The 15,806-nt window shown below is 40.0% G+C and overlaps 1 long non-coding RNA gene across 1 annotated transcript in view; it reads left to right on the top strand.

The window, feature by feature from the left end:
• LOC107541826 (uncharacterized) overlaps positions 1-15,806 on the top strand; it is a 51,039-nt gene that overhangs the window by 10,440 nt on the left and 24,793 nt on the right. The window contains exon 3 of the long non-coding RNA XR_015715550.1: positions 7,339-7,444. This is a non-coding gene — a long non-coding RNA (uncharacterized LOC107541826). The remainder of the gene's footprint in view (positions 1-7,338; positions 7,445-15,806) is intronic.

The following is a 15,806-nucleotide window of genomic DNA, read 5'->3' on the forward strand; positions in this document are numbered from 1 at the left end:
GTGTTAATATTGAAGCAAAACCCTAAAGCAGAGTGACCAGAGTATTTCTATAGTAACGATGAACCTTCTCATTGGTCTCTGCAATTTTGAATTTTCCTGAATAAAGAGAAGCAGGAAAAAGGCTGTTATATGGCAGCTTCTACAAGAGCTGAATATATGCTCAACCCATGAGCCAGCAATTGCAGTTCTATTTGTAGCAGCCAAAATTTGGAAACAACCAAAATGCCCATCAATATAGTACACATAGTATCAATGCAATACAAATAAATTATGTGTATCTGTACAATGCATCACTACACAGCAATGATAATGAATGAACTGCTACATGGATGAAGCTTATAAACAATGGTGAGTGACAGAATCCATATACAAAAGGGTACATTTATTTAAAATTCAAAAACAGAAGAGATTAAATTACAGTGGTAGAAGTCAGGATTGTGGCTCTCTGACAGGAGGTAGTCATTGGGTGGGAGTTTAAGTGGGGGGCTTTTAAAGTGCAAATAGTCCTTCTTGATCTTCCTAGTGGCTATGCGAGTGTGTTCAGTTTGTGAAAATTCATTGAAATTCTACCCTCATGATTTGCTCTATTTCTTATGTATGTTATATTTAATAAAAGGTTTATTTTAAAAGTTAAAATCACACAAATACCCAAATAACAGCCATAGTACAGAATACAACTTATAACCAAGTAAATTCTACTCATCTGAATTTGCCCAATCTAAAAATACCATATAAATAAAAATCCAAACATACAAAATTACTTGTAGCATAAAAGCATCTTTCACTTTACAAGGCAACACATCAAATGCATTAAAGGAAAATGGATAACACCATAGCAGATCCATTTTTCAATTTTGTAAATTTATCCCAAGGAAAGAAGTAACAAGCACAAAGCTTGCTGTGAAAATGTTCACTTTAAACATTATGTCTGCTAGCAAAACACTAAGATCAACCTAAATGTCTAACCCCCAGATCAAGATTTAATAAATTATGGGTATATCAGTACAAGATCATAACGTGCATTTTAAAATGATAAATAAAAGAAACACTAAAAATTTTTGCAGGTGCGATGGAAAGTGGAAAAATCTAAGTGTAAGGTGATATGCACACCATGATTCTAAATATGTAAAAGTAAACCAGTAGGTCCTAAGAAAAAACAAAAAGCTGTTGTGTTGGAGTGATAGATTAATGGATTTTTTTTTTGAGGGGGCAAACCTCTCCCACTCCTCCATAAATATTCTTTATTAGTATTTGGATCAGTTAGAATTCTTTTGTTGCAAGCAAGAGAAACTAGCTTAGCTAGAAAAGATTTACGGAGCCACATAGGAGTAGCTTGCAGAATCAAAGGCAATACTAAGTGCCCAACAGGAAAGAAGAGGAACCAGGAAGGTTACAGACGTGTCAGAAACAAACATTTTCTAACCAACTCTCTAGGATTCTGCTTTCTGAGGGCTAGTTTTAAATATCTGTCGTCTCTTTGTGCTCTTACTCAAGATTCAATTTACTGAAAGAGAAAATTATGATTATCCTAGCCTGAGCCAAGTTTCCACCTTGTCCTGTGATTGGCAACCACGTTAGAACAACCTGGAGTTGGAGAAGGACGCTTTCCTAAGGGAGAGAGGTAGTGTTCTTACCAGAACAGGGAGCAGGAGCATGCTGGGGGCATCGAAATAACAGTTCCATGGTTTGTGTTTCCCCTGTGAAGGATGGGCACTGTTATCTGCTAAGGTCTACTGGGTGAGCGCGGAGGCTGGGTGCCATGTGGGTAGGGAGCTCTGAGGAGTATGGAGATTTTTTCTGAAACAGTCAAAAATAAAGGATGAAAAACAAACCAGAAAAAAAAAAAAGCTGCTTAGGCAAAAAGAAATGATTGCCAGGCTACTCTGAGGACCCAGGTGAGCTGCAGGGCAGCACCAATGAGTGGCTGAGAGTCGATTCAGACGATCAGAGCCCAAGTGAGGAATCCCTAAAAGAGAGGAGGCAAGCTAGTCTCGTAATAAGAAGGCGCCTAGGTTCTTCTGAGAAGAGAGTCATATAAATGAAAAATAGAAAAACATCCTCCTGTGAGTCATAGGCCTCGTTTTCACCAGCTCCCTGGTCCTGCTTATTTCCCTTTGATGTTTACAAAGGGACATGTGATTCTAAGGGGGAACGGTGAAGGCTGTAATAAACCAAGGACGCGGAGAAGGAGCCGGAGGGAGGGAAGGGACAGCGCCCACCCAGCTGGGAGGAACCGGGGAAAGGGCTTCTTCAAGGTCTTCATGGACCAGCCCTGCCTGGCACGGAAACTCCCTGCAGGGATCAGACAACTGATTGTCTTCACTGCCTACCCTCAGCACCCAGAACCGAGCCTGGGGCAGCCTGTGTGCCAAATAGACGTTTGGTGGATGAATGAAGCCCACAGTACACCCACTGGCGGTTTAGACAACTGAGTGCACGAAAGTCTCCTTTTTATATTTCTTCCCCTCCTTTATAAAAAGTTTTCAAACAGCCTTTGGTCCTGCTGGGCCTTTTCAAAAGACAGACAGCCCTCCTGCTGCTCCGGAGGACCCGCCGCCCGCGCCCGCCGCCCCGTCCCGGCCCGGCTGCCTCTGCTCCTGGTGGGAGGGGAGGCACCGCTTGCCGTGCAAGGAACCTGCGTAGGAAACGGTGCAGTCTGGGCTGTTCTTCGTCCTTCTAATCTCATTCCCTAAATTGAAGAGACATTTAAGGAATCTTAGGAATATGAAACTTCTCTGAAATGCTCTTTATTGAGCTGCGCTTGGAAGCAGCCGAAATCCTGAAGGGCTGTCCAGGCAGCCAAGAAGAAAAGAAGCTGAAAAAGAACTTGAACAATCCTCGCCAAGCTCTGAAAGAAAGAAAAAAAGTATCCAAAGCAGCTGCTATTTTTTCCTTCCCGGGACAGTTTGCCTTTCCCCTAGTTTGGTTTAATTATTACGAGATTGTTTGAGACTCTTTGGGGGTAGCAGAGGAGAAAGGAGGAGGGACTGCAGGGTTTAGGAAGTAGTGCGACGTGGTCAGCTGTACCCTGTAAGCTGTAGGGTTTACACAGCTGGTTTTTACGTGCCAGCTTCTCCTTTTCAGACGCCACTGACTGGCAAGTAAGGTTTCTATTCATGGCACTCTTTTTAGGAGGCTGTTCACAGCATTTGGGTGCCCCTTCCCAGTTCAATCTCTCTTTGTCGTCTATGGATCGTCTTTCCAGGGCCTCCTCCACGGGGTGAAGGGCCACTTTGTTCTGCCGTGCAATTAATTACCCAGAAAGAGTGCAAGGAGAAGTGGACATAGTCTGCCAGATGGGCAAGAACACTTGACTGCACTGAAAAATTTCCAGCAATGGTATCCCCGGCCCGCCCGTTTGCTGTGAGCAGTGCACAAAATCGACAAGCATTTCCTCTGAATTTTCCACCTCCTCACTGACAGGAGGCAGCCCACGGTGTGGCCATGGGCTTGCGCCCTCCTCGCCGCAGTGAAGTAACTGTTCCTTAACTGAGCTGATCAGAGAAAGGAACTGAAGCTGATTTGCCCATGGTCTGCCTGGCCGAGTGTTGGCCGGGACTGAGGCACAGAGTTGCTGTGCCCGGCCTGGCCTGGGGCACACTCAGCTGAGTCACCGCCTCACCAGGAATGCAGCTAGTCTGGAATGTAGCGCAGGGGCCAGATGCCGGACCCGGGGCAGGACTTTACAAGAGGGAAGGGCTTTTTCCAAGTCAGAGTGATTATCTGCATTCATAAAGCTGCAAGAGATCTTTAAAAAAGAAATCACACGTTAGAGGTAAATTAAAATTTTTTCTTTCTACCCCTCCTCCCACCTCCATGTCAGGTTCTTTATTTGGGCAACCACTGGTTGCCATGTGGAGTGTATCTTTTTATCTTTTCAGGTTCTTAAATATTTGTATTATTTATTGTAATGTATTTGTGTACATATGCATGTGTATAGGTGTGTACACACACAGATTTGGAGAGAAAATGGTATCATAAAGTCTGGATGGTTCTTCAACTTGCTTTCTTGTTTTGAAAGATTTGATGTAACTTTTTAAATTTGAGGTTCTTCCTTTTGAATTTAACCATGTCTCAGAGCTTTTTCTGTCAGTGTGTTCTCATTCTTTCCAACGGCTGCATACTCTTGCAGAACTCAGATGCATCACTGTTTATTTAACTGTCCCTCTTTTGAAGATCTAGGTTGCTCTAAGTTTTTAGGTTGCTCTGAGTTTTTACTACTACAAATAGTACTTCGGTGAGCAACCTGGTACCAGCTTCCTTTGTGTCCATACGTAAGTATTTCTCTAGGGTGGATGTGGAGATGTGAGATTGCTGAGTCAAAAGATAGAAGCGGCTACAGTTGGAAGGACTCGACCAGGTTATGTTCCCAGCAATGGTATAAGAGAGCGCCTCTTTTTCAACACCTATGCCAACACTTGATATCAGTCTTTCTTATCTATTCTCATTCAAATATGTGAAAAAATGATGCCCCTTTGTTTTTATTTGCATTTCCCCCCAAACTGGTGAGATTGAAAATCTTTTCAAATGTTTGCCATTCCTGTTTCCTTTTTTTTGAATTGCCTGTTCATAGTCTTTGCCCATTTTTCTATTTTGTTTGTCTTTTTCCTCAGGACCTATAAGGGCAAGTCCTTTGCTCTAAATGTTACAGTGTTCTTGTCCTCTCCACCACTGGAATTTTACTCTCATTTTGAGTTTCTTTTGTTGAATAAAGTTTTGATAAAGTAAAGCTTATTAATCTTCTTCAATCTTTTTCTTTATGGCTTTTGCATTTGGTGTATTATTTCAAACCTTTCCTACCCCCAAGGTCATAAGCCTGGTCTTCTATATATTTTCTGTTAATAGTTTGCTAGTACGTTTTTTCCTCTCTCCTAAATCTATCTAGATTTGAAGAGTTTATTCTTTCCCTTTTTGTTTTATAATCCTATCTTTATAACACACTAAACCTCATTTCTGGGTTCTCTCTTCTTTCCCACTGAACTGTTGATCAGTTCTTGTTGTACTGGAAATGTACTGAATCTATGGGTAATTTGGGGACAATTGTTATCTTGACAACATTAAGTCCTACTCTTCAGGTCTTTGTCCAGGTTTTATAGCTTTTTCTTGTAGTTCATATACATATCTTATTAGTTGTGTGTTGGTGGTTTTTTGATGACTATTTTCTAATTTTTGTTGCTATTGTGAATGAAATCTTTTTTCTTATCACACTTTCTATTTTTAAAACGATTGGCTTATTGACTTTTTTTTTTTTTTTTTTTGCATGTTGAACTTGCATCATTGGTTCTAACAGTTTTTCAGTTGATTTTCTTGGATTTTCTAGGGAGCTGATCACATGATCTGCGCATAGCAACAGCCATGTTTCTTCAAGAGCTGTTCACCGCACCGTAGTCAAACCTCTTTCAATATTTCCAATATTCAAGCCCCTGATTTATTTTCTTTGATCTTATAACTTTCCAGTTTCTGTGAGTCGTTCTCCATATGGTGGCTTTTGTTTCGAGGTCTCTATCTTAGCATCAGTTTCCCCCTCCCCCCCTGCTTCTCTCCCTTCCTTCCTGTGCCCCTCCAGGCTCGGCCTGCCTTATCTTGTAGTTTTGGGGTTATCTCCATCTTGTTTCCGGGACTCCCAGGCCGGACCTTGGTCTTATGCTATAGTATTGTAGGTCCAATTCCTTCTCCAGGGTTACGTTCTGGCTGTGAGACTGACTCTTCCACTCTCCCTAGTCATGCAGATTTGTACAAGCCTGTGGCCCTGGGCAGCTCTTTTCAAGGGGGCCCTAGCCCAGCCCATGATTTCAGGTGAGTCTTCTGCCTCCCATGGGGGGATGTGTGTGGTCTGTGAAAAGTCAAAGTTGCTGCGAGCCAGGGAGAGGGGAAATAAGAGGCTGGACAGAAAAGCCTTGTAACCAAGTTAAGGACTACCATTTGGGATGTCACAGGAGCATTGGAGGTAGGGGTGGAGTCACCTGACTGCATCTGTGGTCCGATTTTCAGCTTGGGCCGGCATCTTTCAGCAAGCAGGACTCAGGGGAGTGAGGAATGGCTATGGGTTGGGGTTCTAATGAGGTTGTGATTGCTTCTCCGGGCTGCTTCCTTAGGACTGCTTGCGACACCCAGATTGCTGAACAGGGAGCCTCTAGGGAAGGAGTACGGGGGCAGCCCTCAGAAAACAGGCTCTTGAGATAGTCGGAATGTGTTTGCCAGGTGGCTTGGGTGGGGCCGGCTCAAGGTTTAGACCAGAGGAACTAGCGTCGCAGCTGGGAAGATGACTGCATGGGTTATCACACCTAAAAGTGGTTTCGTAGATGAAAATGAGAACGTGAGTCATGCTGAGACCTCAGCCCCCTCGTTTCACTGCTCTCTTACTTGTGAAATTCACGTGGGTCCTTCAGGGATCCTCTGAAATGCCAGCTTCTCTCTCAAGTGTTTCCTTCAGCCCCCCTCCCCCCCTGGAAGGTGTCTCTTTTTCTTTAGAAACTCTGTAACTTGTGGTTTACAAGTATTTTACAGCCTCGTATTCCTTCCCCCGACGTATAATATCTCTGAAGATCGTCTCGCTTATCTTTGTATCTCCAACATTACCTGACACTCTGCTCTGTATACACTCCCTACTGCAGAAAGAATAATTGAACTGAATCCTACAGGATTTAATAAATAAAAACCTTAAATAATGAAACAGTTCAAGGAATTTGAATATTTCAAAGCTCCATCCGTACAAAGCCTGAATAATTCATGCAAATATTTGAAGAAAAGAACAAAAGCTTATCTAATAATTCAATACACTGCTCTTTATTTTGGTCCATAAAAGGGGATCTCGTGCTTAATTTTGGTGGTAAGCTCAGCTCCAGAAGCTTTGAAATGCAGATTAGATTAATTACATCACGATTATATTTGAAAACTGAAAGGAAGCATTTTCCAAAAGGCATATTCCAAATTTATGCCTTTTCAAAGGAAGTGTCATTTGGAGAAAAACTGAATCGCACCATGAAATATGTGACATTTCTTTCGATTTCCACTCTCTTTCATACTAGTGGGAGAGGCTCATGTGATATGTAGAAATGTGCTTAATTAAATTTAGCCTGACTTCTCAAGAAAATGTATAAGTAGTATTTCTGAGATGATAAGGGGCACATTCTTTTTTTAGCACACAGATCTTCTATGCTGCTGCATGTCTTATTGCCTTACTTGAAAATTTGGCTTTGTTTGTAAATCTACAAATTCCTACCCATTTAGAGCAGGACTAGAATAGCCTGGAACCCTATGGAGCTGAATGGCATTTTAGAGTGTGATTCTCATTGTCTCTAATAAAGATCATGATACCATCATTTGTATTTATTTTAGAGTACACACATTCGGGATTACTCTCCTGGGAATGGGACCCGTGTTCTGGTGTAAGCCTTCTGTTTCCTGAGCTGTGTGATGTTCAGCAAGTCGCTTAACCTTGGAGGTAAAATGAGGGGGCTGTTGCCTAAGATTTCATGACACTGTAATTTAAGTATAAACAACTTGAATGTTTGATGATCTCTTTGAAAAAAAAATGCTAGTGGTCATAATAAATGCCAACTGCTGAGCCCTGAGTCATATTTTTAAAATAATGTAAGACAGGAAGAGAGGGCCAGGAGGTCCCTTCCTTTATATGAATTTTATATGGGATGTGTTTGCCTGAGGGAGCATACGCCCAGTGTTAGGAGTCTATAGATGCTACCAGAATCAGAGGACAGATAAAAGATAATGAAATTTTCTTAATTTGGAAAAAAAAAAAGCAAACCAGAAATGAGTTTTTAATTTTATTGCAAATAACTCACAGGACTGGAAATAATTAAACCGTCACACATTTCAACATTAATAAACATAATGTGAAAGCATCAGTCACAACATAGTAATTTACTAAGATTAAAAAGAGTATATTGTTTTTAAGAGCTCATTTTAAGGGTTGTAGATTTTTTTTTTTAATATATCTTTATTGATTTCGGAGAGAGGGAGAGAGAGGGAGAGAGAAACATCAATGATGAGAGAGTCATTGATCGGCTGCCTCCTGCACACCCCTGCCTGGAGATTGAGCCCGCAATCTCGGCATGTGCCCTGACCGGGAATCGAACCCCATCGTCTGGATCCTAGGTTGACGCTCAACCGCTGAGCCACGCCCGGCCAGGCTAGTTGTAGATTTTTACACCAGTTTTCTCATTTTCTCTCTTGTTCTTTGTTTCTTGGTTTGTCTTTTGTTCTGAAAAGCTTTCAAAGGTTTACACAAGAAGTGTATGCTATCACCTCTGTGATGTGTTAAAATTGAAAGAAAATTTAACTTTAATAAAAAAATCATACTAAAATGTGGAGAACTCCATACTAGATACAGATTAGATATAATGTATAAAGATTATTTTTTATTTTTAAAATTCAAAATTTTAAGATACAGATTTTTTTATTGTAACAGAAACAAGAGCACTGTATTTACAATGGAATTTAAGTATTATGTGTATATTCATATATGTACATTTACATATAAATGCCTGTTTATAATACATGCTACATATTATGCATATATAATATACACACACCTATATATATTGGAATTCTTGTCTATTCTATAGAAAGAAAATGCTGTATTTAAAAATATTTAGCATTCAGTTAACTCTAAAAAAAATCACATTGTTTCTTGGCTTTTTGTTACTTCCTGTTGGCCTGGTGGCAATGATTCATTATAAGGTAATGTAATAATACGGTTTCCAGTATCACATGACAGATTTGAATGGATATATAAGAAATCTGAAACACTATTCTTAGTTTGAAAATGTAAAAGTCAACAGAAGCTTGTTTATTAGAGAATTTGGCATCACTAAAAAGTAAATGCTTTGATTTCATTTCAATAATAGTAAGACTCCAAAAGAATTGATCTTCAGTGAGGAAATATGACTGTATTTTACTTATTATTTTATAGGTTATATGTAAAAACAAACCAAAAAAGCCCTCTTTTAAATCAGCTTGTTGACTCTTTTTTACAAATAGGTCACTTTCATTATATGTGCTGAAATGTTTTCTTAATATTAGGGTTATTTGATACTGGTACTCAGTTTTTAAGTTGGAAAAGCAAAGTCCCCAGGGATTAACTTTAGAGAGAAAAAGGCTGAACAGAAATACAAACACAAATGAACAAATATTTTTGGGTTAATAACCCTGTAACAAGAGTGGCAGAATGAGACGAACAAACATTTTAATAAAGAAGGTCCCAACAAAGTTTAATCTACTAATTTAATGATAATTCATGGAAATTAATGGAATTCAAAAGTGAAGAAATTTCTACAATTATAGCATGAAAGGGTGAACAGAATTTTGTTAGAGAAGCTGCTGTTGTTTTTGAAATGAAGAGTTCAGAATCAAGCCTTAAATTAGGACAGTAACAATTGCCTGGTAAACAGAATCCAATATATGTAAATTACCCTTGCTATAGGTGGAAAATGTGTTTGATTTTTATTTCCACAACCCACTTCAAGAACCTCCACCAAAAAAGTGAGTTATATCTTTGGGCTCAACTTCCATTATCTGACTAACATTCCTGGGGCAGGTAAATAATCTCCATTTGGGGCTGGAAACATTTGCATTAGAAATTCACCTATTTCTAAATGTTGTATTTGATTTTTACATAATCTTTATCTTGTTCCATTGTAATTTGTTTTTCAATAAGTCGATGTTTCAATAATACTATGAAAGCATAAAATACAATCCTGAAGTTATGAACTTGCACTTGCCAAGGTTCAGGCATGAAAATGGGAAACCAAGTGGGGCCTACACAACTGTTCTCCCCAAAGGGTTAAGGGGCTTTCAGGTTTCTAAATAGATTTGCTTCAGAGGTATTCTAGAGATTCCTTTCTTTTTGCTTGGCTCATTTTCTTTTTGTTAAGATTCTATTTCCTTTCTCTTGCTCTTCACTCTGTTACTTAACATAACCCCAAAATATGGGGTAGCCCACCCAAACCAGTGCTTTCAGCTAATATATTCATCATGAGATAACCGAAGACTTGGGGGCATATGTGTTACATATGTTCCTGTTAATTCTTTGCTTTCTAACCCACTTCGGATATAATAAGCTTTCACATTTGGCACCAGGTTTTCCGGCTACCATTCTGACGTGGAAACACCAGCCTGCCTCATTCTCTTTAAACCAACATTAAGCCACAATGTAGTCATAAAACAACAAGTCCTGTATTTACTTTTTGTTCTTGACCTATATTTACTTTTTGTTCTTTTGGTTTAGTAATGAGGAGTCTTGGAAGGAAATGAACATCTTTTACTCTTTCAAGTATGATGCAATAGACTGAATGTTTGCGTCCACCCAAATCCATATGTTGAAACCTAATTCTCAGTCTTTAGAGGTGGGGCCTTTGGAAGGTGTGATTAGGTCATGAGGGTGGAACTGTCATGACTACATCATCACGGAGCCTTATAAAAGAGACTCCAGAGAGCTCTCTTGCCCCTTTGTCCATGTGAAGACATAGCAAGAAGACTGCCATCTGTGAACCAGGCAGTGGGCTCTCATCAGGCATTGAATGTGCTACCACCTTGATGTTGGACTTCCCAACCTCCAGAGCTGTGAGAAATAAATTTCTGTTGTTTGTAATCGGCCCATGCTATGGTATTCTGTTGTAGCAGCCTGAAAGGACTAAGACATATGGCGACTTTGTCTAAGTCTCTCTAGGGTGTAGTGAATCAGGGCAGTTCTTATTCCCTTCTTTTCCCCACTACCTATCCATTTCCTCACCTGGCAGAGAAGGATCTTTGCTGCTTGGATGTCATACACAGATGGATAGCTGCACCAGCTGACCCCACATCTCACCCGCACTCCCAATCCCTTCATACCCTAAAGCCAGGATTTGCTCCTCACAATCTCCCCCACTCCTGAAGTTCTGTGTAATTCCATCTATATTTAAATGCTGGTTAGGAGTTATGTAATGGAGGGTGATTCGTCAGTGAACCTTGATGGATTTAGAATCTTTTGCAAATATTCAGTCAAGCCTTATTGACCACCTTCATTTTTTCATTTTCAAATGAAGAAAATGAAGTAGGTAATTAAAGATAAATTCCTTTTGTGGGACAACCCGGGAAGCCTGTGACACTGCCCATAGAAGACCAGGATCTGTCCACGAGGAAATTCAACGGAAATGCATATCTGTCCCGTTGTCTCTTTGATGCCCATTCCCCATAATTTTTATTTGCTTTGATAACTACTGTCTTCTACCTTCATATCAGATTAAATGAAATTAAAACCCTAATAAATGTTAAATAACTTAAGAGCAGGAATCACAAAGCAAATTAGAGTTCAATCCTATCTGTTTACATTTTTTTTCCTAACAATTCTTGTCTGCTGCCTTCCTGTTACATAACCTGGTTAACACAGAAAGGCAAGGATTGTGGCAGATTCTAGTCCTTTAGGTGCCATACACTTTCTTCATATTAATTCTATAAATCATTGCTGTCAAATCTGTTTAAGTCCTCGTGAGATTAGCAAATCCTGAAATGCTTTTATCGAGCACTACTGCATGCAATGCAGTGTATTAGGGTCTGTTTGGGGAAACTGAAAGAAAAAGTTATGGCCCCGATATATAGTATCTTATACTCTAGTTAGGAAACCAAATGCACAGAAAATGATCTTTAAAAATATGTATATGACAACATATTCCTTTCATCTCATCAGCAAGATGACACTGTTTTCCTTTCTAATGGTCTTAACCTTTTCCACAGCATTCCCATTACACCCAGAAACTCTCTTAATATGATTCCTCAAAGATAAGCTACATTTTGCTCTCAAAGTAGAGTCAGACAAGCATCTATTTCTCCCACGTTTCCTTGGCACATGTTTGCAGTCCATTTAGCAGCTTCATTGTGTCACACTCTTTCATGAAGTGGAATCCAGGTTTTTATGGGTAGACATCCTGGGCCATTTTGAGTTGTCTGGATTCCAGAGCCTAGTCTCATAGTGGGGACTCGAACGCATCTGTTCTCTGGCTGCTTCAGTGTGAGGGCCTCCAGAGAGCCTGAGGCTCTTTCCTCCTCCCATGGCTACTTCCTCCCACTCCCCCCAGTGTGGATCGAGCCTGCCCAGGGTGAGGACATTCCACTGGACAGCAGTGTGGGGCATGGTTAGCTGCTCAAGTTGGGATTCTGCCTTTTGGGAAGTTCTTTCTTTCAGAGGCCAGAGAGGTAAGAGGGGTCAGTGGGCAGGAGACCTGGCCCACTCTCCCTCCTCCCACCCTTGGCCCACTTTTGACTCTTTACTCTCTGGTTGGTGAAGGGAGATAACCCTATTGGGTGCTTCAGTGTGGGGCTTCCTTAGTGCGTGGACTGATGTCGGGTGGCAGCCAAGATGGTGCTACACTTGGTAGGGGACACACACTCCAGGCTTGTTGCTGCTTCTCTCCGGCTGGTGTGTCTTTCCTTTTGAAAATGTGAAACAAAATCAGTTGTCTTTGATAGGTTGGTCAGTTCTTACCTGGAATATTATGTTGAATTCTTGACATATCAGAAAGTCAAGGCTCATGAGCGATATAGCTGCCATAGCCTCTGAACTTGGTAAATATTTTCAGGCAAGGTCCAATGCCTTTTGTTTGGTCTTTTTAGGATTTATTTTAATTTTTTATTTATTGATTGATTTTAGAGAGAGAGGAAGGAGACAGAGAGAAACACTGTTTTGTTGTTCCACTTATTTATGCATTCATTGGTTGCTTCTTGTATGTGCCCTGACTGGGGATTGAACCCATAACCTTGGTATATATGGGTGACGCTTTAACCAGCTGAGCTAACTGGGCCAGGCCATTTCTTGGATTTAACTGAGGCCCATCTCTGAGTTACAAGAATATCACTGGGGTTCTAAAAATCTTGACAAAGAAAAAGGAATCTTCATCGAGGTTATTGTGATAAAGGGCAAGGCCAAAAACGAAGCTCGGGGTGGTGCTACTGCCCACACTCCAAGGCGAAACAGAGCCACCATGGCGGGAGGTCAAGGCACACTGTCCTTCAAATGTGGAAGCCTCAGAACAGAGGAGAGAAGGCTGGTCTGGATGCCCAACCTGTTTTGGTGAACTGTTAGTAGTTCCTAGTGATCAATCAACACATTTCTAATGCTTCCCAATGACCTTTTATGTGATTTTTGCAGAGTTTTCTGAAGAGAAAATGTAGTCATCAATCTTTAGTTCCCAGAATCTATCCTTTTGAGAATCAGAACATTAGCCAAGGCCCTCGTCAGTTCTTACCTGGATTACTGTATTGGTATCTTACAGCTGGTCTCCCTGATTCCAATCTCTCCCACCTCCAATCCATGAGTCACAGAGCTTTCAGAGACAGCTAGCTGAAATTCACACACCTTATTTCATTTTTGACTTAAAGTGGTTCCTCATTATTGTTAATAACATTGAAATCCTTTTTGTGTGTGTGTCATTCAGTACCTTTCATGATTTGATCTTTGCTTAAATTGCTACTCTATTTTCCTGCCCCTACACTGAGGTATAGCCATATCAAACTACTTACTAGCTCTTTACCAAAATAACCATGTTCTCATGTCACTTCTCTGACTTTTTATGTGGGGGTTCCTACTTGCTTCTCCCCTGAACTAATTCCTATTCATCCTTTAGAAATTAGTTTAAACCGCACCTCCTTCAGGAAGCCTTCCTTGATTTCCCTAGTCAGGATTAAGTGCTCTTACCTGATCATGTAACACATTGTATATGCCTCTATTACAGTAGTTAGCCTCTAACTCCTTCTGTCTTCCCTACAAAACCTTGAGTTTTTTTGAGGGCTGGGACTATATCCTCTAGTGCTTAGTAGTGCCCTGTACATAATAGCTTCAGAAAGGTTTATGGAATGGCTGCATTTGCACTTTTCACGTTCTGGCTTTACTCTAGCTTCCCATGATTTCTTGCAGATTACAAAGAGCCCATGTCAATTTTTACATCATATTTATTTTCCATCTCCATGTCCTCTTTTAGGGACTGGGGGAAACAATTGGCTTATACGTATGTCTAGAGACATTTCTACCTTATTTATCAGACTTGTGAAAAATCTCTAATGAAAATTTTTTATTACCCATGGTTTAATCTAAGTGCTCAGATCTTGCTGTGATTTAAGACATCAAATTGTGGTCTTTTAATCTAGAAAGAACTTGATAATGATCAGATTCAGTATTTCACCTTACAGACAAGACCTGGAAGATTCAGAGAGAGCTTAAGTGAACACTGTAAAATCAGCCTACTGGTTGGTGGCAGAGTTAGCCCTAGGAGCTAGGTCTCCATCCTTAAGCACGGCCACTCTTCAGATCTTCATCCTGCTTTGATGTCAGAGACCCAGTAAGGATTTGACTTTGGTTGCTTTATTTACCAAGCTGAGGTTTTAATTTTGCCCCTGGAACTAACAATTTAGTTATTAACAAATGCATTAACATTAAGCTTTTTCATTTGGAGGCCTGCAAAACTGTGAACCTCTTCCTTAAAAATTCTGAGGGGACTTGAAGAGAAAAAAAGCATAAATAAGAGTTGAACAGACTGTCAATGCTTGTTGGTCCCTTAGGAGCTCTTTCATTCTATCACAAATTGGTTTGCAGCAGAGGAATTAATAAACATTAGCACTTCTCTTTGTAGTATCATGGCATTCGCTTTGTCATCTTGAAGAATGTTCTACAAGGGGGGGTGGGAAAGTTACACTGTAAATACTATTGTCCCCAGAAGCAAATACGTTTTTTTACTACTAGAACTAGAAAATATATGTGGTTTGCTAATTTTTTCTTACTTTACAATTTTTGTTTGACTATTAGATTTGTTTAATAACACTGTGGACTAATTATAAAGATTAGCACATTTTTCATTTTATGATAGAGTATTTCAAACGCAGAAAACTACAGAGAATAATATAACGAAACATTATGTACTTACCACCCAACTCGGTCACATAATTAAATTTATCATATTTACTCCAGATCCGTCGCTCTTCCTCTGTCTCTCTTTCCCTCTCCACTTTTCTCTTCTCTCCTTTCCTCTGAAATTAAAATCTTACATATCTAGCTAAAATCCCTGTAATGTACATGTCTCTTTCCTTTCCTGCTATCCACAGAGGTAACACCTGACCTAGATTTAGAGTTTTAAATTGTGTGTGTGTGTGTTTTAATATATCTTTATTGATTTCAGAGAGAGGAAGGGAGAGGGAGAAACAGAGAGAAAAACATCAGTGATGAGAGAGCCATTGATTGGCTGCCTCCTGCACAGCCCACCCTGGGGCCCGAGCCCTGGCCGCAATCTCCTAGATCATGTGTTTTTATACTTATCTATGTATCCATAAACAACACATAGTGCTCATTTGCCTGTTTTCCATCTGTATTAATGATACATTCTATACTTTCTTCTCAAGTTCTCACTTGACATGTGTTGATAAACATCTTCTGGTTCATTTAAACTGCTGTATGCTATTCTGTTGTATAATCAGGCCAATTTTTATCCATTCTCTTGCTGATGGATCTTTAAATTGTTTCCATTATGTTTCTCTTACAAATGATGCAAGGACAAACATTCTTGTACATGTCTTCTTGTGAGAGTTGTTTATCTAGGTGTGGCATCACTGCGTTGCATCATAAGTATTTTGGACAGAATTTTCATGTTGATAGTGAAACAATCTGATTGGTTACTTGGGAAGAAATGAAGTCAAGATAAGACTTCTGGAAGAAACAAAATGTGGGGGGCAGGAAGTAAAACAGTATGGCATAGGAGGTGAATTAGCCATACAATCCTATGTGTTTTTCTAAAAAATCATTCATCTTTTGACAAAAAAGTAGATTG

Source organism: Miniopterus natalensis, chromosome 13, assembly GCF_054644295.1.
Source record: "Miniopterus natalensis isolate mMinNat1 chromosome 13, mMinNat1.hap1, whole genome shotgun sequence".
In the NCBI taxonomy this organism is placed as follows: domain Eukaryota; kingdom Metazoa; phylum Chordata; class Mammalia; order Chiroptera; family Miniopteridae; genus Miniopterus; species Miniopterus natalensis.